Here is an 18,256-nt window from a genome sequence, read left to right as displayed (position 1 = left end):
CCATTCTTCAGGTGGGGAGCATCTAGGCTGATTCCAGGTTCTGGCTATTACAATAATACTGCTATGAACATAGCTGAGCAAATGTCCTTGTGGCCTGAGTGTGTATCCTTTGGGTAAATGCCCAAAAGTGATCTTTCTGGGTCTTGAGGTAGATTGATTCCCAATTTTCTGAGAAACCGCCATACTGATTTTCAGAGTGGTTGTACAAGTTTTCACTCCCACCAACAATGGAGGAGTGTTCTCCTGACTCCATGTCCTCTCCAGCATAAGCTGTCATCAGTGTTTTTGATCTTGGCCATTCTGACAGCTATAAGATGGTATCTCAGAGTTGTTTTGATTTGCATTTCTCTGATAACTAAGGATGCTGAGCAGTTCTTAAGTCTCTTTTAGCCATTTGAAATTCCTCTGTTGAGAGTTCTCTGTTTAGATCTGCACCCCATTTTTTTATTAGATTATTTGGTCTTTTGATGTCTAGTTTCTTGAGTTCTTTGTATATTTTGGAGATCAGTCCTCTGTCAGATGTGGGGTTAGTAAAGATCTTTTCCAAGAAAAATCATCCACATGACCAAGGAGGCTTCATCCCAGAGATGCAGGCATGGTTCAAGATACCAAAATATGTCAGTGTAATCCACCATATAAACAAACTGAAAAAAAAAAAAACCCATTAGATGCTGAAAAGCCTTTGACAAAATCCAACACCCCTTCATGATAAAGGTCTTGGAGAGATAAGGGATACAAGGAACATACCTAAACATAATAAAGCCAATATACAACAAGCCAGTAGCCAACATCAAACTAAATGGAGAGAAATTCAAAGCTGTCCGCTGAAATCAGGAAAAAGACAAGACTATCTACTCTCTCCATTCTATTCAATATCGCACTCAAAATTCTAGCTAGACAACAGAAGGAGATCGGGGGGATACAAATTGGAAGTGAAGAAGTCAAACTTTTGCTATACGCTGATGATAGGATAGTATACATAAGAGACCCCAAAAAGGTCTACCAGGGAACTACTACATCTGATAAACACCTTCAGTGATATAGCAGGATATAAGCATAACTCAAAAAAAAAAAAATCAGTAGCCGTGCTATATACAGATGATAAACAGGCTGAGAAAAAGAGAGAAACAACACTCTTTACAATAGCCACAAATAACAAAATATCTTGGAGTAACTCTAACCAAGCCAGTCAAATGCCTATTTTCTATCCTGTGGTAGTTTGAATGAAATTGGCACCTACAATCAAATAGGGAGTGGCACTCTTAGGAGATGTGGCTTTTTGGAGTGGATATGGCCTTGTTGGAGGACGTGTGGCACTGTGGGGGAGTGTGTAATTAGACATTTCCTATTCTGACCACTGGGTCCCAAATACCTGAGGCTTATTATTAACTAGGTCTTACAACTGAAAGTAACCAACTTCTATTAATCTCCATTCTGCCACATGGCTCATGGCTTTACCTGTCCGCCAGCATGTCCTGCTTGCTCAGTAGCTGGTTGGTGTTTCTTGACTCTGCCCTCTTCATCCCAGCATTCTGTAATAGGCTGTTCTGCCTATTACTTCCTGTCTGGCTACTGGCCTGTCAGCTTTTTTTGTAACCAATGAGAATAATACATATTCACGGTGTACCAGAAGGATTATTCCACAGCAGGAGGGCTTTGAGGTTTCCATGCTCAGGTTTCTACCCAGTGAGTCAGTCAATTTCCTGTTGCCTGCAAGCCAAGAGGTAACCAGCACCACATCTGCCTGCATGCCACCATGTTCCCTGCCGTGATGATAATGGACTGAACCTCCAAAACTTGGTGATAAGTAAGCCACCCCAATTAATTTTTTAAAGTAAGAGTTGCTGTGGTTATGGTGTCTATTCATAGCAATGGGCAACACTAACTTAAGACATTTCCTAATAACAAATCTTTACTAATTCAAACATACAGACCCTACACTGGAACTACTAGCAATTTTGAGGTAAGTTTGCTGAAGTTCTACTCACTAACTCTTCTAACCACCAAAATACAAGTCAGGGCAGTCTGGGCTACCAAGGGCCAACACCACAAAGTAGAAAAGTTAATCCTTAAATATACAACCAAGTCACTTGACAGTGTGGTGTTGTGTGTGACCTTCCCGTGTATTAATATTCTGTATTGCTTAATTCATATGCAATTTCAAGAAAAGCCAGAACTTGAGTATCAAGGGGTTTTGGGTGCATAGAATCCAGCACTAACCATGGGGTAGCTATGTAAATAATGACTTGCAGTCTTATGACAGGTGATTTTGCTATAAATTGCATGAGTTGGGTTTAGCTATGGATTCAGTTTGTCTTTGTGAATGCTTTACCTGAGTAAAGTGAACCTTTGGCTTGTTTTAAAAGACTGTTTTCTCCCCTTACTTTATATTTAAAGAAAATTCTGTTAGGAGCAAAGACATGTGTTGTCATGCTGAGTGGGCAGGCCGGCATTGCTTCCTTTAGTCAGGCTTGTGGACATTTAGATGTTTTATCATTACTGAATCCTACATGTTGGAGTTCTCACTGAAACCCTTTTCTATGTAAGGCCAAGCTGAAAAATCATTGTTTCTACTTTTCCAGAATTTCCGGTCGGGGGGGAGGGGGGAGGTAAAAATCATCAACTGAGACATTTCTAACAAGAGATTTCACTGCCTGGGGGACCAGCCTTCAGCAGCAGCACAGGGCTCAAAGGGACTCCATGGGGTCAGAGTTGGCACGAACTATGACTTTTTAATCTGAAGGAGGTAGGGAAAAAGACACTTACACATTAGTTTCCTTCTTTATTCTTCTTCTGTAATCACTATCCTTTATTTTCCTGACATTTTCCTTCGCTTACTCTTGATGTTTTCCTTCTCCCTTATCTTTATTCTTGATGTTTTCCTTCTAACTCTCTTGATGTTTTCCTCTTTTTTTTCTGATTATAGATTTTTTATTTGAATTAGAAACAAGATTGTTTTACATGACAATCCCAGTTCCCTTCTCCCTCCTGTCCTCCCCTACCACCACCCCCCAACTAAAACCTTACCTATCACATATCCTAGAGCACCCCCTAGATGGTGAGGCCTTCTATAGGGTGTCATCAGAGTCTATCATATCCTTTGGGATAGGGCCTAGGCCCACCCCTGTGTGTCTTGGCTCAGGGAGTAACCCTCTATGTGGAATGGGCTCCCAAAGTCCACACCTATGCTAGGGATAAGTACTGAACTACTACAGCAAGTCCCGTAGATTTTCAAGGTTTCCTCAATGAAATCCATGTTCCTGGGGTCTGGATCAGTCCCATGCTGGTATCCCAGCTATCAATCTGGGGAGCAAGAGTTCCCCAATGTTCAGGTCAGTTCTTTCTATGGGTTTCACTAGAAACAACTGGTCTGGACCCCTTTGCTCTTCATTCGTCCTTCTTTGCATCTGGATTCCAGTTCAGTTCAGTGATAAGTTGTGGGTGTCGGCTTCTACTTCAACCAGCTGCTGGATGAGGGCTATCAGTGGCATATAAGACAGTCATCAATCTCATTATCAGGGGAGGGCATTTAAGGTAGCCTCTCCTCTGTTGCTTAGATTGTTAGCTGGTGTCATCTTTGTGGATCTCCAGACATTTCCCTAGTTCCTGATTTCTCTGTAAACCTAAAATGTCTCCCTCTATTATCTCCATTCTTGCTATCTTCTGTTCTTCCCCTGACTCAACCTTTCTGCTCCCTCATGTCCTCTGCATCCTTCCTCTTCTCCCCTTCTCATTCTCCTAGCTCCCTCCCCCCTCTTCTTGTGCTCTCAATTTGCTTAGGGGATCTTGACCCTTTCCCCTTCTCCAGGGGACCATGTATGTCTCTCTTAGGGTCCTCCTTGTTTACTAGCTTCTCTGGCAGTGTGGATTGTAGGCTGGTAATCCTTTACTCTATGTCTAAAATCCACATATGAGTGAGTACATATCATGTTTGTCTTTTTGTGATTGGGTTACCTCGCTCAGAATGGTTTCTTCTAGTTCCATCCATTTTCCTGCAAATTTCAAGATTCCATTGTTTTTTTTTTTTTTTCCTGCTGAGTAGTACTCCATTGTGTAAATGATGTTTTTCTTTTAACTCTCACATTTTTGATGTTTTCCTTCTTACTCATTTTAACTCTATTGCTATTCTTTCCTTACGGCTTATATACCCCAGCAAAATCTTTCAGGCAATATAAAAACTTGAATGTGGTTACATTCTGTTTTTCAAGTGAATGATTACAATGAATACAAGTAAAAACCATATCCCTCACATGATTAAACATTTTATTTGTTACAGGTGAAAAACAAATTATTCCAAGAACTCATGTACATTCATACCCAAGTAACTTGTTATAGATTAGCAGTATGTAAGCAAGCAAGATATTCTTTTACTGGCAGGCTGTATTTTGTGGTTACAAAGAAAGGACCAATGATTTTATTACTTATCTTGAAAGGTAATCTTATAAGTAATATTACAGGGATCACAAACATAAACTTTTATATATGAAAAAGCATCAGTTAGCTCTACTTTAAATATTTAGGGTGTGTACCCACTCATATTTTTTTATATCAGGAGATTGAGGGAAGAAATGGGTACAAGGAATTAATCATCATCTTTGATCACCAACCCCTTCCTAGCAAGGAAAGTATATCACCTAGTAATAATTGGGCTGCTTTGTTCTTGTTCCCTGACCTTAAAGAGTTCCTCACTCAACTATGTGCCTTTCTAAAACTTTAGATTGTTTCCTTGGGTTTTTCACCTCAAAGCTATTTAACAAAAACATCTTAGTCTAAATTTAAGTTATTTTAAAAACTTTGTTTCAGCTATAATGCACTCCAAAACCTGTGAACACACCTCCCAACATTAAGATTAGAAGAATTTAAACTAGCTGGGCTACTAAGACTCAAATGTTTTTCTTAATCATTACCCTAAGCCACAGTCGATATGACTCCTCAATAGAAACTCATGTGTTGTAGCTTTGTGACACTTCCTTGGTTTATTTTTTTAGTCATAAAACTCTATTGAAACTAGCATTATTATTATCAATTAGACAATACAAATTAGGAAGAAATCATCTTCATAATAATCCACAGGTAAAAATGCCCACTAGAATGGGATGTTTCCATGAGATAAACACACTACTTTACAGGCAGTGGGGATCTCCCCATACTCATTCACACTATGCCAGATACCAGAGAAAGATGGCAGCAGCAAACATGTAAAGGCACAGCAGCAAAAGACATTCTGGAGTCTGGGGTCTCTGGGCCTTTCCTATCCAAGATTCCCCTATCAGGGATTCACCTCCTGGTGGGCTGATACCATGAAGTCAGTTGCCATCTGCTGATCCTCTGACATGACCACTGGCAGAGAGGAAAAGTATTTTATCTACTACTTAAAATTTTGTTTTGTTGCTCATTTTTTTTTTAAATTAGGCTTTAAAATTGAACAATACTGGGCTGGAGAGATGGCTCAGAGGCTCTTCCAGAAGTCCTGAGTTCAATTCCCAGAAACCACATGGTGGTTCACAACCATCTGTAATGAGACCTGGTGGCCTCTTATGGCCTATAGGTATACACATAGGCATAATACTATATACATAATAATAAATCTTTAAAAAAATGAACAATACCAATAATAAGCAAACATTTGTTTGTAATTTTTTTTTTCAGTTTTAAGAGACAGGATTCATGATGTAGCCCAGGCTTTCCTGAAATTTATTATGTAGTGTGAGCAGAAGTTTCTGTCCCACAAGCCACTCCCAAGTAACCACACAGAGGTTTAATATTAATTATAAATGTTCAGCCTATAGCTCAGGCTTGTTACTAGCTTACTCTTACATTTAAATTAATTCATATTTCTTATCTATGCTTTGTTCATCTTGCTTCTCTTTGTGTTTGCTAGAGACTCCTCTGATTCTCCCTTCTTCCCAGCATTCTCTGTTTGGCTGTCCCCCTGACCTTATCCTTGGCCAGTCGGCTTTTTTGTTAATCCAATCACAGTGACATATATTCACACAGTGTAAAGGAATATTCCACATTTCCCCCCTTTTTGTCTAATTAAGAAAGAAGCCTTTAACTTTAACAGTAAAATTATATGCAACAAAACAATTGTTGAGTAAGAATTGCATTTACAATATCTATTCTGTTTGTATTTGACAAATTTAGAGAATATACTCTATTATTTATCTTATCGCTGTGACTCTAAAGTTTTGTACCTAATTTACCTTTTATCATTACTAAGGAAAACTTTAACTGTGACTGTCTAGTCTTCAACTCTATCAAAAACCCCAGAAGGGTGAAATGTTACCTTATGACAGAGACAGTGTAGCCTAGGCTGACCTCAAACACCCATAGCAAATCCTTTTTCCTTAGGCTGCTGTGTGCTGGAATTACAGATATGTGACATCACACCCAACTTGTGACCTCTAATTTTATAGTTATTTATCTAAATTTAAAGTTGTATGGTTCTTTTATTTGGAAAAAAAACCAGTTTATACACTACCATGTATACATACTACCTAGTAAAGTGAATGAATTCTCCCACAGCCTCTGAGATGCAGTACAAAAGCCCTTATAGAATCAGTGTCTCATGAGAAAAGATGCCAGGGGTCCATTCTGGTTCCTCTTACACACACCAAGAAAATGACACCTGAGAAATTAGCAAGTCTTGGTCTTCTAGTCCAAAAAGTCCTTACCAGAAAACCCTGCCAATTAGAACCCATGTAGACTTATCTACATGACTGACAAAAAGAAATGTCTCTTATTTAAAGTAACTTGTTCTATGACAGATTGTTAAGGTGGCCAACATAGACTAATACATTGATCAACTTTATTGGCTGTCTGTTTTTCAATTGTTTGCCCATTTCTCTTATAAATTCATTTCTTAAGTTTGGGATATGTCCTGTGAAAAATTCTTAACTGCATTTTAAAAATCACATTTACAATTTTATTTATTTGTGTGTGCATGTATGCCTGTGTGTATATATGTGTGTGGGTACATGTATGTCATGGCATATTTGTAGCAGAGGACAACTTGCAGAAGTAAGTTCTCTCCTTCCACCATGTTGGCCCTGAGGATATAGCAAGTCCCAGGCTTTGTGGCAAGTGCTTTTACCCACTTACCTCTATTTGCTGGCCTATAACTAAAATCTGAAGCTCCTTAATAAGACTTTTGTTTGTTTTACTCTTTCAATAACATTGGAGTTGATTTACAGTTTTAATGTTCTTATTTAAAATTTCCACACTATTATGTTCTTTTTCATATTGAGGTTATATAATTATGAATATCCTACAGTGTTCTCTATTAAAACCATGCTTTATGGGGTGTGAGTTCTCTCTTCTATTGTGTATTTTCTGTCTTTCATTGTTGGTTCTTTTTGTTCATTATTATCTGTGTATTTAACAGTCACTGTCAGCCTGTTTATGAATTCTTTGTGTGGTGAAATCCTAGATAAAGTGAGGCAGTTGCTTCCGGGTATAAAAGCGCTCTAGTAACTGTTGGTTTTTCAGAAGACCTTGGTTAATCTCACCACATACCCCAACATCAACCATGTCTGCTTCACATGACAAAAGTCATCAAACCTGTTTCCAAATGTATGGCCTAATGAGGGATGCAGACCTGGAATCTATCTCACATTCTTGGTTGTTCTAGACCTTTTCTGTAAGCACTGTGCAGTGCTTGAAGGCCTAGCCAACCTGTAGAGATTTTTGTTGCTAATGAGTTTGCATATTTTAGACATTTTCTGCTTTCTTCATTGTCCGCCATAATGCTTTTAACTAAGTCCTGATATTTCTCTGTTGTTTCTAATGTATTATGAAATCTAATGCATAACATTAAATGTATCTTATTCATCATATATTAACTTCTCTTTGGAGGTAGGCAGGGCACAAATAGGCAACCTGTAATCCTGTAATGGTGCTTATGTTTTCTAAATGGCACTATATGCATGTTTTATTTTTAAGATGAATGACTGAAGATACACTATATGTTCAGAATTATGGACTTGAGTGTAAGTAAGATTTTATCCTGAAATTGCAAATGATGAAAATTCAAAAAAGCTGTGTGCTTTGGGGAGGGTCATGCCTGTAATCTTAGCATTAAGATGTCTTGTCAGGAGCCTCTTGAATTCTATGACAGTCTGAATTATAGGGAGCCCCTACTTAAAGACAAAACATTTTGACAGACCCCAACTCTGAAGAAGTGGTATGGGTACTATTGTTTTTCTCCAGTCCAGAAGACATGAATCATTTGTGAGGGCCTGAACTAAAACAGTGCACTTCCTCTAACCACAGTGCTGGGACAGCACAATGACATCTTTCTTCGTTTTTTTCCAGTTTGGAAGAACAATCATTATTTTCCTCATTCACACACAAATAATAAAAACTATTTCTATTATAAGCAGCCATTTATCTTCATTCCTACTCTGTATGTATTTATTCATACTGTCATTAAATTCTGATGCTTTTCAGAACTCCTTGGGTGTGTTATAATTTCACCATCTGGGATACATCAGTCACAAAATACATATACATTGTAATAAAAATTGATGCTTCACCAGATTTCCTTGGTGATTCTCCATCTTAAAACATTCTTGTTCTATTCAACAATGGGACTATATAATATTTCAACTCAAGAATACTGTATTTTCTGATTTTTCAAAACCTGCTGCAGTATAACACTTTAAAAATAATGCACATGGAATACATAGACTTAGCTGGATCATGAATTTCATTTGAAGGCTATAGATATCTATAATATACTGGGTTAAGTTGTTAGTGACTCCGAAGGTCCTGGTGGTCCCTTTAATAAACTCATTTTAACTAATAATGCTTGTTATAAATGAAAACTTGCTCTCTGATCCCTTTCCCATCTTTTGGATGTTCATCTGCACTGAAATGTGGGAGAAAAAAAACCAATGAATTCCAGGATATAGATCACTGTTTTGGTATTTACAAGTCAAAGCATAGAGAACAGCATGTCTATCAAATCAACCCATTCGTTTCTGGAGATACAAAAATAATGTCTGTGCCCTCAAAGAGCCTGTGGTCTAGTGGTTTTGGCTAGGAACACACATGATTCTAATGTAAATCAGAGTGATGTAAAGACCAGAGTAAAGGGAGAAAGGGTAGGGCAGGAAGATTACATAAGAAGAAAACACAGCTGTATGGGGGCTACTCTTCACCTTTCAGAGCCAACAGTCACACGACAGATGTACTGGCTGGTTCTGTGTCAGCTTGATGCAAGCTTGAGTCATCAGAGGAAGGAGCCTCAGCTGAGGAAATGCCTTCATGAGATCCAGTTATAAGGCATTTTCTTTTTAGTGATCAATAGAGGAGGACTCATCAGCACTTGGTCAATGGTGCCATCCCTGGGTTGCTGGTCCTGGCTTCTATAAGAAAGCAGGCTGAAAAAATCAGTAAGCAGCCCTCCTCCATAGTCTCTACATCAGCTCCTGCCTGAAGGTTCCAACCCTGCTTGAGTTCCTATTCTGACTTCCTCCAATGATGGACTATGATCTGGAAGTGTAAGCTGAATAAACCCTTTCCTAGCGGGGATGGTGCTTAGAGGTGCTCAGAATGGTCCAGCGTTTGACATACCGACGTAGGTTTTTCTACAATACAGCCTCTAACAAAACTAGGCTGTCTTGAACCCCTGGCAACAGGATTGTTTACCTTTATACCAAGAAGGTTGGGAAAGCACCTAAATCTGCATGAGGTGTGTGCCCAGGCAGACTTGGAGGGGTTCGTGCTGTCAGACTGAAAGTTCTTATGAGACTGTCTAAGACAAAGAAGCATGTCAGCAGGGCCTATGGTGGCTCCATGTGTGCCAAGTGTGTCCGTGACAGGATCAAGCAGGCTTTCCTTATTGAGGAGCAGAAAATTGTTGTGAAAGTGTTGAAGGCACAAGCACAGAGTCAGAAAGCAAAATAAATCTGCAGCTTTTTAAATAAAGGTCAAAGCTTGAAAATAATCATAAAAAAATTAAACCCTTTCCTCCCCAACTTGCTTTTTGGTTATTGTGTTTCATTGCAGCAATAGAAACCCAACAAAGACCAGTTGGTACCAGCATAGTGGGGTATTGATGTCACAGACCTGACCTTGTTTTTGAGAGGATTGTGGAAGGACTTTGGAACTTTGGGCTAGAAAAGCCATTGAGTGTTGAGAGCTCAGTGGGCTGTTGTGTTGGAGCCTGGAAGACAGACTGTTGAGAGCAGTGCAGACAATGGAGGCCTGGCTTGTGAAGTTTCAGATGGACTGTCTATTAAACACTCTATCAAGGCTGTTTGCCATTTTGATTTAAATTTCTGTGGTTCTGTTTAGCTGGGGCTGAAGAACCAACTATGATTAACAAGATACCAGAACCACTAAAGTGAAACCTTTATGTTACTGGGACAATTGATGCTGGGTTAGTTGGAGCTAAGAAATTAGTGGTGATTACGAAGAGACCAGCATCACTGAGGTGAAATCTTCTGGGAAGTGTTTTCTGAGAGCACTGAGAAGCTGCGTTTCAGAGGCGGCCATGGCTGTACCTCATGCTGGCAGCTGAACTTGGTCATGTGTAAGAGTCTCCCAGGTGGCACTGGTTTTGATGGTATGAAGGGCCCATGGAGAGCAGCTGAGGCTTGGCGCTGTGAGAGGCCAGGAAGGCCACTGGGGAAGGTGCAGCCTCAGTGCAGTTTACAGCCCAGGACTGAAGGGGTCATGCAGAGAAGTCAATGTTTGGCACCACAAAGAGAACCTATGAGAGGCAATTGGTGAAAGGGCAGCCTGGTTGCAGCAAGGGACCCTAGCATTTTGGAGATGCCAGCACGTGGGACCATATCAAGAGCAGAAGCAGTGGAGTGGAGCCAGCCAGAGCCTAGAAGACAAGCTGTGTGCTGCAGAGGGTGGAGCCGGAGAAGTGACCCAGGCCCTTTGGAGGAGTCCAGAAGATCGTGAGTGAATCCCAGATAATTGGACACCGAGTTATTTATAATGCTGGTGTTTGATTTTGCTTGGTTCAGATTGTGACAGTGCCCTGGTTCGTCCCTCTTGAATAAGATATTTAATTTGATTTTGATTTTAAAGGAGCCCACAGATGGAAGACTTGAACTTTTAAAAGAGATTGGATATTTTAAAGAGACCAAGATTTTCATGTGTTTGAATTTATAAAGGCTGTGGGACTTTTAAAATTATTTATGATTTTAATATGAGATCTTAGGGATTAATAAAAAAGGAAGGGTTATTGCTTAATAGTGATGTGTTTGTGTGTCAAGTTGACAAGGGGTCAGTTGTACAGGCTGGTTTTGTGTCAACTTGACACAAGGTAGAGTCATCAGAGAGGAAGGGGCCTCAGTTGAGGAAATGCCTCCATGAGATCCAGTTGTAAGGCATTTTCTCATTTAGTGACGAATGGGGGAGGGCCCAGCCCATGGTGGGTGGGGCCGTCCCTGGGCTGCTGGTCCTGGGTTCTATAAGACAGCAGGCTGAGCAAACCAGTAAGCAGCACTCCTCCATAGTCTCTGCACCAGCTCTTGCTTCCAGGCTTCAGCCCTGCTTGAGTTCCTGTCCTGGCTTCCTCCAGTGATGGACTATGATCTGGAAGTGTAAGTTGAATAAACCCTTTCCTCCCCAACTTGCTTTTTGGTCATGGTGTTTCACTGCAGCAATAGTGGATTATTAGTTTGTTGCCGTTATCCTTTTAGAAAGTTCCCTATTGCCTCTCTTTCAGACAGCTTCATTTCTCCTGTTCCAAAGGAGTCCTTGTCACTGCTTGTATGTACTTGGTAGTAGTTGTCTTACTAGATGATTAGCTTCTAATTTCTCTGCTCCTTACAATCTTTTGATCTGGAGCTGTATTTTTGGAACTCTAAATCGAATGTAAGACACTTAGAAAGTTTTGTCTGCTATAGAAAATTACCATGGTTAAGTGTTCTCAAAACAAACATGATGAATATGTGTGATATAACATGTTAATTGGTTTAATTTAGCTATGCCATTGTGAACATACTGTATTATGTATCATAATTGTGCATGACTTTATTTATGAGCTAAATAAATGAATGGAAAAAAAGAAAATTACCATGGATGGGGGTGGTTTAAACAATAAACATGTATTTCTTATAGGTTTAGAGGGTGGGAAGTCTATGAGTAAGGAGGCAACAGGTTCCGTATCTGATGAGGGCTCATTTCTGATTTTGAGGTGGTTGACATTTCTTAATATTATTGTATGATGGCAAGCCAGTGGGAAAGAAACTCCATGCTCTCTGTTGTTTCTATTTGTAAGGCCACTAATTGCATCATGAGGGCTGTACCTTATTTGTGAGCTTCCAAAGGCCCCTCACACAGTACATCATGGTCCAACACATGAACACATTCATAGAGGAGTTATTAGCACCTGCCAGACCACGGCAGACAGCACTATACTAGCCATATTTTGTGTCATTGTTTTTCTTTAACAAAAAATAAAAATTTCTGAATTGGATTCTAATGTATAGTATTAATTCCTAAAATTTTTTAGATTTATTTAAAAGTCCCTTTGAACAGACTTTGACTTGCAGTCTTACATCTCACTTTGTATATATAATAAGCAAAATAGAAATGAAGTGAATTTGTTAAGGAGTTCTTCACTTGATTTTAGCTGAAAGTCAAAGAAAAGCAATAGGAAAGGAATTCTAAAGCATCTTCGTATGTAAAAGTACTTTTTGGTTGTCAAGATGGCTCTATTGGTAAAGTGCCAGCATGCAAGCAGGAGGACCTGAGCTCAGTTGCCCAGAACCCACATAAAGAGCTGGACATGGAAGTTGCACACCTGTATCCCAGCTGGGGAGGATCCCTGGGGCTTGCTGGCCATCCAGTCTAACCTAGTCAGTGAGAGATGCTGTAAATAAGACCAAGAGTGAGAATATACCTGTCACACACTTACACGGAACTCTGAGCTGGAGACTGAACTTTGATACCACCCAGTGTTTACTAGCTTTTAAACTCCAAGTTTTTAAAAATTACCTGGTTTAATATGTTAAATTGTGAAATGAAACATTTTAAAAGGTTTAGTAAAGCAAAGGTGATTAACTCAGCTTTGCCTTTGTCAAGGATTTTAAAATGGGGGTTATCTAGGTATGACTCAGGATGCATTCAAAGTTTCTAGCATTCTTGTGATGACTTTGTCTTCTTTTCTACTATTGTACATTCTGGATGTTCCAGTAAGTTTGAAAGCAAGTAAAATGTGCAAGAAGAGGAAACAGAAGCAATAAGAATCTATTTTGAAGAGAATTGAGGATTTTATAATCTGCATTATGAATTCTATTAGGCTGGATAAAAGTGTATCAAATCCAAATTACCAAGAGGTTTACATTAGATGCAATTGAAACTACCGCCAAGTAATAATGACATTTTCTTAGTGTTAATTTATCTTCTCAGTATTATCCACTGTGGCACTGAAGTTCCTAAGAAAATCTAGAAACTTTATCTACCATTTAAAAGTAATCTTTTAATCCTCTTCTGTTTTGTAATAGGCATCGTAGAGGATTTTCACTAGCTCTCCAGTCACGTCCTGTTGCAGACGTAGAAGGCTGTCTGCTCTGGAATGGGCTGCTTGCTAGGATGGGCAGGGTCCAGGGCAACCAACCGACACTAATGACTGTCTGCTGTCTTTCATGCCCCCCCCCCTCTGCTTGCATTATTACTATCATTTACTTTTGTTCAATATTGTTCTTTGTAAATATTTTTAAGTGACTCATTAGTGAGGAATGGTTTAATCTAATTTGATCTCTAATCCTGTTAAACTCACTAGTCAAATACAGCTCCAGTATACTGCAGTGTGGCAAAGATGACTGACAGAGGGTATGCCTGAGCACTTTTAGTTATGTTATTTCCAGCATGGGTGGCAGGTGACATCATAACTCATTCAGGACATAGGATTCAAGTATTAATTGATGTTAAATATTAATAAAAGCCCATTTCTTTAAAAATTTCCCTAAAATTTACTTTTATCATGTATATATGGATCTTTTGCCTCTTCTGTGTCTGTGCAGCACATTCATGAAGTGCCTGCAGAGGCCAGAAAAGGGTCTTGACCCTCTAGAACTGAGGTTACAAATGGTTGTGAACTACAACATGGGTGCTGGGAACCGAGCCCAGTTCCTCTGCAAGAACAACCAGTACTCAACCATTGAGCAATATCTCCAAATGCTGTTGGAAAGGACATAGGTTCTGTTCCTAGCACTCATATGATGACTTCCAACCATCTATTACTCTAATTCCAGGGAATCTGGTGCTTTCTTATGACCTATGACATGGTGCACAAACATTTATACAGATGAAGCATTCATGTACATGAAATAGACATAGAAATCCCTTGAATCAACTTAATATTATTATTCCTTCTAGAATTGTATCTCAAAGCTTTCCCCTCAGTTCAGTTAGGCATAATGTCTCCTAGTACCTGCCTTAGACCTAGAATTTTCTGTATCTTTATATTTGATTTCTGAGTTTGCAGCACCTCATCTAGTAGACAGCATTGTAGCCTCCGATGCCCTAGTTCACAACTTGTTGTGAGGGCTTATGATGGATGGCCGATAACATTTGGGACTTACAACTGGAAGAAAATTTTGGCAGAAATAAGTTAGTATCTTCTAGTTTTGGTGGTCAAATTTATGCCTCAGTATTTCTAAATCTTGTATCACAACAAGATAAAAACATGTCCACTATTTATATTATTTACATTCTTCATGGAGCCAATATAACAGTTTTAAAATACATTTTTAGTATTAAACATGCACATCACGGTCAATATTTGGAAGTACATTGCTTGAATATTTCAAGAGACTTGTAAAACCCAGCTAGAAATAGTAAAAACCAAAGAAAATAGACTGTAATGTGTATTGGATGGAATAAAAGCTTGCTTTCAAAATAAAGTCATTGTTAAGAAGGAAGGAATTATTTTGAAAATAAAAACCATGTTGTAGTTTAAATTATGAACTATATCAGCCATGATAAAATTTATCAAATTTAAAATACCAAGAGATTTAAGATAGACTAAGCAAGGAGGAATGGTTGTATCAGATATTGGAACAAACCAAAACCCTTTATTGGCATAAGGGAATATGTAAAATACACTGTACACAAATTGATTCTTGTGTGTATATATTAAAATAAAATCCATTTCTGATTAATGATAAAATAATGCACAAATAAATTAATGTTGTTCAGATAATTGGCTCCACAGGTAAAAGTAAAGTCTTTTATTTCAATATTTGTGTAGTAATTCCAGATGGATTAAATACCTAAATTTGAGAATCAGAACAATTGAGAGAAATATATGGAAGATTTTATTTAAAATCTTGGGGATAAATAAGCAATGTTTAATAATAATAAATTCAAATTTTATAAAATTTAACTATCTGCGTTAAAGTATAAAGTTAAAAAACCAAGGTAAACTATATGAAGATGTTTCCAACATATGAAACAAAGAGTTAATATCCATAATATATCATGAGCTCTACCAAATTTCTGTAAAGAAAACAATAAAACCTGAATATAGAACAGGAACAAGGTTTTCCAATAAAAGAAAGCACAAGTCGTCAATAAAATCTAATTAGTGGTCAGGGAAGTGTAAATTAAAACTACAGTAAGATAACTGTCCATTAATTAGATTTGAAAAAAGTCATTGTTAATATCCATTGTTGGTACACAAATGAGGAAATTGGTACTTATAGACTGTTAGTGGAAATTGAAAGTTAGAATAGCTTTCCAGAGGCCCATTTACTACCATCTCCTTAAAAATGTGCATACCTTTTAATGTAGAGTTTCTGTTGTAGACATATGCATGATAGAATATATGAATTGACAAACATGCAATGGTATTTGCTAAAGTATTGCTTACACTAGCCAAAAACGGAAGAAAACAAAACAAACAACCCCCCAAAATCCAGAGGCCTTTTGACTAAATTCGTCAGTCATACTATGTATGCTTCATTGATTTAATGTTATGCTCTATAAAACTCATAGGAGGGAAATGATTTGAAATTCTGCCCTCAGAAAAGATCTATGAGACAAAGAAAATCACAAAAGATTCTATGTCTATATTAGAAACATGAATATGTAGATAATGTAATATGTGAAGTTAATTTGTGTGAAGGATATAGGTAAAGTAAGAAAGACTATGAGTAATTAGGAAAATTAATCATTTGGCCATATTTGGAAGATGAAGTTGTTACTAAAAGCCTATTTAAATAAGTAAAGCCATGAAAGACAGAAAAATACCAAATCAGTCTCAAAACTCTGCTACTTCTTCAGAAAGCACAGATGACAACTGTGCTTTATTATATCAAACTTTATTATATCAAAAAAGGAAACCCACTTCTTTTCTTTAGAACCAGGTAAGTATTCTTTCCAGTATGTATTTCCAGAATCAGTTCTGACCCATTATTATATATGACAGTCAAAAAATGCAGCAACTAGACATACTCAATAAACTAAAGCAAGGAGAATAAACAAAAGTGCAGCATGAGGTAAAGTTAATAAAGTAAAAGAGTTTGGCTGCACCGAGAAGGGTAGTAAGGCCCTTTTTGCTAAATTAACCATTTGATTATAGCTGAAATAGTTTAATAGAATCAAGTTTGAACCAAGATATAATTTTCTCTTTCAATAATATAAACTCAAATATGAAGAATAACTTAAAAAAGAGTGGAGAATTCAATGCTTATAAAAGTTTAAGTTGTGCTGATATAAAGTTTATTGTACAACATGATATCACCTTTTTGATTACATTTTGTCAAATTACATTGCCAGAGACTGCAAATGTAAAGTGGTTGATTTGGGTTTTTTAGGAATTGCAATGTAGTTAACATGAACTTTTAAAAGAGATTGGAGACTTTAAAGAGACTGAAGTTTTAATGTGTTCTAAGGAGGCAATGAAAGAGATCTACTCAATGGTCAATATAAGATCAAGAAGGGAGAGTTATTAAATATCAACAAATATTGACAATTATTTCTTGTATCTTATTGAATTACAATTTGATAAAACAAATTAGCAGAACCAAGAGAAATTACAGAAAATATATAAACACCAAAAAGCTAAGCAATATTTCTTTAAATAATGAGTCACTGAAGAGACCATAGGAAAAATAAAAATTCTTAGAATCAAGTGAAAATGAAACATACAGATCTTTGGGTTAAAGAAAACAGGTATAAGAGCAAGTCTCCAGAGATGGCTATATATATGGAGAAAAAATGAGAGATACTAAATAAGATATCCATACATCTGTAGAGCCAAGAAACAATAAAAATTAGGGCAGATATAAAATGATGACTAAGCAAAGAGTAAAAAAGTTGACTGGAATAAAGAATTGCTTCTTTGGAAAGGTAAGCATGACATTCAAATCTTTAGCCAAGCTATCCAAAAGAAAGAGAACATTCAAACCAATGCAATTAGAAATAGAAAGAACATATTGTAGTGGATACCTTTGAAGCCAAGAGGCTAATCAGGAGATATTTTGAAAATTTACTCTAAAAATGGAAATCTAGCAGAAAGGAATAAAATTTTAGACACATGTGACTTGCCAAACTGAACCAATAATATATAAAAACCCAAATAGATACAAACAGTAGCAATGAAGCCGTTACTAGTGTACCACCAAAGACTAGCCAAAGCCTGTCGAATGCTTTTATACTGATAAAGAAATAACACTGGTGCTCTTCAGTGTGTTCCATAAAACAGTAAATGAAGGAATGCCTTTATATCTGTTCAACAAAGATAAAAGGTACCACACAATAGAAAATGCAGATAATTATTCTTGATAGATGTAAATGCAAAAATTCTCAAAATCTTTACAAGCCAAATTCAATGACATATTTAAAAATACTTCATGATTAAGTTGGTTTAATGTCAGAAATGTAAGAATGCAAATTAGTAAACACATTAGAGAACATTAGTAGAGCAGAAACTACATGTGTCATTTCAATAGGTGCAGCAAGAAAGCCTCTAACTGGGGCTGGGGAGATGGCCCAGTGGTCTTTCAGAGGACTGGAGTTTAATTCCCAGCACCCATTAAAGAAAAAAAACAAGCCTGTAACAAAATTTAACATCTCTTCCTTATTAAAAAAAAAACTCTGAAGAAATGATTAATAGGAATATAAGGATTATATATAAATATAAGAAAAGCCATTTACAACAAATATATAACCAGCACTATACTGAATATAAACTGAAAACATTTCTCTTAAAATCAGGAGTAAGACAAAAGTATGCATTCTCACCACTCAGTATAGTGTTAGAAATCTTAGCCATAGCAATAAA

The 18,256-nt window shown here is 37.4% G+C and overlaps 1 protein-coding gene and 1 pseudogene across 5 annotated transcripts in view; both read left to right on the top strand.

The window, feature by feature from the left end:
- Positions 1-18,256, top strand: part of Zcwpw2 (zinc finger CW-type and PWWP domain containing 2) — a 107,986-nt gene that overhangs the window by 7,740 nt on the left and 81,990 nt on the right. The gene's annotated exons all lie outside the window — the stretch shown is intronic.
- On the top strand, positions 9,541-9,931 carry LOC113835600 (annotated as a pseudogene).

This window comes from Cricetulus griseus, chromosome 4, assembly GCF_003668045.3.
Source record: "Cricetulus griseus strain 17A/GY chromosome 4, alternate assembly CriGri-PICRH-1.0, whole genome shotgun sequence".
Classification (NCBI taxonomy): Eukaryota; Metazoa; Chordata; class Mammalia; order Rodentia; family Cricetidae; genus Cricetulus; species Cricetulus griseus.
This window is presented reverse-complemented; position numbering and strand designations above follow the sequence as displayed.